Source organism: Alligator sinensis, unplaced genomic scaffold (assembly GCF_000455745.1).
Source record: "Alligator sinensis unplaced genomic scaffold, ASM45574v1 scaffold904_1, whole genome shotgun sequence".
NCBI lineage: Eukaryota > Metazoa > Chordata > Crocodylia > Alligatoridae > Alligator > Alligator sinensis.
The window spans coordinates 698088-703191 of NW_005842587.1; the positions used below are offsets into that span (position 1 = coordinate 698088).

Sequence of the window (5104 nt, forward strand, 5' to 3'; positions counted from 1 at the left end):
ATGCCACAGAGTACCATGCAATGACTGCACTGTTAAGTGTGCAAGCTAGATAAACCTGAGGATTTCCAGTAGGCATCTCTAGAGTTCAAAGCGTTCTGACCTGTTGTGGCCTTTCTGGCTAGGGACAGACGTTGCAAATAAATCGGTATAAGACATCAGAAACTGGTTCAAATCTGTAACACAACAGAAATTCAGTGCACATAAACTGCTTTCAAAATGGCTGAAACTGGTTTGAGATAAACTTGGATTGATGTAGTGTCAGACTTAACTGATTTAAGTTAAATAGTTCTATTGAACTTCTGTCCCAGATCCCCTCCAGATTCAAGTTAACTCAGTCCCCCAGCATCCCAACATGCTTTGCATCTCTCCCCCTTCACAGTCTGCAAAATTTTCCCACCATTTCCCATCAGATTAGCTCTGTAGAGTAACAGTAGAAGCCCTAGTGTAGATGGGCTGCTATCTACTGCTGACATTTTAAACCATGTGCCTATTAGACCTGCTCTGATAAGAGTGAAATAATGCATTACTTAAAATGAAACCCCACCTCCATTAGCACTACTGCAATTGCAGCTGAATTACAGTATCACTCGGAAATATTTTGCAAAATGTAGGCAAGGCTTGTAAGTATTTTTTTTTTTCTACCTACAACGTATCTTATTAAGAATTCTCATCTGTGCCCCTTCGGCCTTTTATGTTCAGTAAGCAGTCTTGAGTGTTCCCATTAAAGAATGATGTTTCAGTAGTAAAGGTACCATTTAAACTGTTTTATTACTTAATCTGCATGTTATATTGTACATGAGAGATGCAAGGGAAGCACTGAAGAATTAAAAGGATGAAAGGCTTGAGTCAGTCACTGGAGCTTAAACTAAGCAATGCAAATCTGGCATTAAGTGACCTTATTGATGTTTGCTTAAAGTAGCTTCCTCTCTGTACAAATGATGGAGCTTTGTTGTAGATACTGTACAGATAGTGTGCTGCCCCTTTAGAGATTGCCTTTGTATCCCAACACAACCTCTGTTTGCTTCAACAGTGAATGCCTGCAGAAATGCCTCTAGCTAAGATAGATTGCATCAATGTGCTTCATTTGATCAGCTGTCAGCTATGAGGAGAAAGGACAGGTCAAACAAAAGCACAGGCCCATTTCTGTATCCTACCTCACTGAACCTTGAATTTTTGGCAGCTGAAGAATAAGGTTGAATATTACTAGAGAGTAGAGGATTTGACAGCACAGGATATGTGGGTACACAGTCTCCCTGGACACTTCTATATGTGCCAGTTTGAAAAGAAGTGAAAAGTGACTGTGACAAAGTACTCATTGAACAATCAGATACAGGCTAGTAAGCAATACAGGTAGAACAGAGGACGTAACCACATGTTCTACAGGTGATAACATTGTACTGTATAATGAACAGTGCCATCTTCTGGGAAGAGTTGGAATCATGCCCTTATGATCTGCACTCAGGAAGTCTTAAGCTTTCATTTCATGTGTTTATTTTCTTCTGATAAACACTATAAAAATCAAAATGAGAAAAAGTTGCTAATGTGGTAATCCAAGTCCTGGAACCTGCAACAATGAAATACCATGAACAACCAAACGTATGTTCCTTAAAAGCAAAAATGTACTTAAAGTAATTTTGAAAGTTAAAGAATTGTCAGCTGCCAACCAGTACTTCAGAGAATTAGTCTAAGAATCAACAATTATGCCTATATGTTTTAGATGCTAAGTTGCTGTATTTTTATATTTTACAAAGAGTTGATAAATCTTGTAGAAAAATGTGTTAGAGCAGGGGGTTTCAAACTTTTAATAAGTGTACCCCCAGCAGCCCCCTTTTTAATAAGTGTACCCCCAGGGGGATGGTGAGCAGCCGGGGGGGGGAGGGGCAGTGGCAGCGAGTGGCCGGACATGGGGAGGGGGGCGGCGAGACACAGAGCAGGGGAGAGAGGCAGCAAGCAGCCGGGTGGTGAGTGGCGGGGTGGCAAGCGGCGGCAGCGCGATGTCTGTGCAGCCCTGCTCCTGTGAGGTAGTAGCACAGGTTGGCAGTGCTCCATCCTTGCCTGCCCCCACGTACCTCCTGGGACCTTTCAAAGTACCACTTGTCAGAGATTCAAATGACAGTAGATTTGTTGCTTAAGTTACATTATCTCCTCCTCTCTTGCCCCCATTCCAAAACTTTCTCTGCTTTGGATATATGCCTGCTATCCTGTGAACTGATAGAAAGGTTTTCCCTATGCTTCAGAAGTATTCAAAACCTAGGATCATGGAATTTGGCCATTGGATCGAATTTTCTTGAATATAAAGTTCGTCACTTTCACATCCACATTTAGTAACTGTCAGGTCAGCTTCCTAAACTGTTTTTGGAAGAAATTCAATTCCTGGTAATAATGAATGCTTCTGGGTGCTGACAGACATTGGGGGGGGGGGGAGGGACTGTCTTTATTAGAAGTAGCAGTGCCTTACTTCAACCCAGCTCTACAGTGTCTCTATAGATAGGGTGCTTCAACGCGGCTTTTGGCACTTTTATCTAAAGCTGATTCAATCTGTGATTGGATAAAAGCATCAAAAAAGCCCCACTAAAGCACCCGATCTCTGTGGATGTTGGGAAAGCTGGATACAACTAATGTGCTACCTCTGCTGGGTGTGCACTAAGCTCGGCGTGGGAGTACGCCCAGTTTAAATAAAGTGCCATTTTCTTGGGGTTTTTCCCCCCATGTCTGGAAGCAGTCTCTGTATCTAGCCTTTTGCATGTCATTGATAGTAATGCTACATATGGCTTCAAGGAGAAGCCAGAATCTTGTTGAAATTCCAGATGTTTACTGAAATGGAAAGTGAAAATGTAGGTCGGTACTAAAAAAACCCCAAAATATTTAATATCTCTATTGCTAAAACGGAAGAGAAAAATTGAACTTAAACAGCATCCAAAACAATAAGGGAGGTTACACTGTTATCATAAGCAGTGGGTGGAAGGCATGTATTCTGACCAGGTTACCGAGAGAGAGACAATATCTAGTTTTTGGAAGAAGACATCTTTTGCTTCTTACCTCTTAGCATGTTTGGAAACTGAGTGTGCGGTTTCAAGGATGTTATAACTAGTAGCCTCTATTCCACAAGTGTGATTTTAATTAATATGAAAACTAAAAATCTTGGCTGGATCCATACTTAATTGTACAATTAATTTGTTCTTTAAATGGTCATTGAAACAGTAGAATCAACATAGAATGTTAGCTGATAATTACAGTATAATGAAAAGAATCTGTATATTCCTTTAGTTTGTTTGGAAGGTTTTTACCAGTAACACATTTTATATGGTGATATAATAGAAATATTTGAATCGTATTACTGGTAAAATTTCTAGTATATGCAAATTACACATGTAGGGCAGATGGGCTAAAGCAGGGGTGTCAAAGTTACCTCGTGCCCCTGCCTAGATCCAACCCAGGACAAGAGGAAACAGCAGCAGCAGCTCCAGCTCTGATACAGCATGCAGTGGAGGCAACTGTAACTCCAACCTAGGGCATATAGTAGTGGCTCTGACTCCCTTGCATGCCCCATGCCCTGGTGTTAGCTCCAGCTTCAGCATGGGATATGCAGTGGATGCCAGTAAGGTAGGGCTGCAGCAGTAACAGTGCAAAGTGGCCAGAAGGTGATCAAGCCTTTGTCAGCCCTAGCCTACCCTCCTGCTTTGATCATCATGTCCACCAGGACATGAGGGCCATTGATTCTGTGGCAGGCCATGTCCCCCAACTTCTGCTGGCCTCCTGCTAGCCCAGCAGCCCATATAGAGTGACTCTGCAGGTTGGATCCAGCCTGTGGACCATATGCTTGCCACTCCTGGGCTGAAAGTAAGAATATTTACACACTTGTCTTTGCTTAGGTTTTTTTCCTCAACTTTAAAAAAAAATTACTATCAATTTGGATGGCTGATTTTGGTCATTTTAAAAAGGTCTACTTAAATGCTCATAACCCCCAGTAAATGAAAATCTTTATCAAAATGTCTGGAAAAATATATCTGTACTTACAGATAAGATGGAACAAGGGAAAAAATACCAAACAGTTTATGGAATTGAGGGAGAGCCTGTAGACAAGCAGCGGAGTAATAAAAGAGCTATTCAATGGTTTTGGAGGGTTGGAGAGTTAAACTCTAAATCAAATTAATAAGGTAAATGGTGTAAACTGAGCTGTACCGTAATAGGAAGATATGTATAGCAGTTGTAATTTATGTCACTTAACTTATGCCATGTTTAGTATTCAAAAGATCTGGAAAAATGAACAAACTTAAACTGATTAGTTTAGGTACTTTAACCTGCTTTTTTAGGATGCAGTCTTGCCCACTGAGAGTTGGGTTAGATGATGGATTACTGTCTGAAATCAATAAAATGTGTCCCATTTACTTCATTGGGATTACTTGTTTACTTAACTTTAAATTGGAAGACGGTGGTGCTGATTTTATTGTACACCTGTCCTCTTCTCTCTCCCCCCCCCACCCCCCCCCCGGCACATGTAAATTCTGTTGGTTTGGGATTTTTGAGGTGTGCAAGAAGGCCAGTATTATCAATCTGCCATTTACTTTTCTTTTATGGCCAGCTTATGTCAAGGTTTATCATTGCAAATTCCATACAACTTGACACCACTTTATTTTGAGCTTGGTTTATTTGTTTGAAAAGTTTAAAACTTTATATTTGTGCATAATTGTTGTCTGTCAATAGTTTAGCTTTAATAGTCAGAATTGCTGCTTAAAGCAGTTCTTCCAATGTAGTTATCAGTATCTGGTAGAGCAGGGGTTGTCAATCTGTGGTATGCATACCTTTGGGGGTACATGGGAGGGCCCTAGGGGGTACATGGAGGCAGGGATGGAGCAACACTGCTTCCCAGGAACAGGGGTGGGCAAGGTCAGTGGCACCCCCCTGCAGGCCACGCAGGTGCTGCCTGATGGCCAGATGTGGGGGGGGGGCTTCCCCCATGCCACCGCTTCCCACCACCCTGTGCTGTCGCCACGCCACTCATTTTTTAGTAAGTGTACCTCAGCTCTGAGTCTGGCTGCGTGCCACTCCTTGCCCCCCCCCCCCCCCCCCCCCCCCCGGGGTCCCCTTACTAAAAAACCCCACC

The 5104-nt window shown here is 42.2% G+C and overlaps 1 protein-coding gene across 1 annotated transcript in view; it reads left to right on the top strand.

Moving 5' to 3' along the window:
- QKI (QKI, KH domain containing RNA binding) overlaps window positions 1–5104 on the top strand; it is a 261229-nt gene that overhangs the window by 247107 nt on the left and 9018 nt on the right. The gene's annotated exons all lie outside the window — the stretch shown is intronic.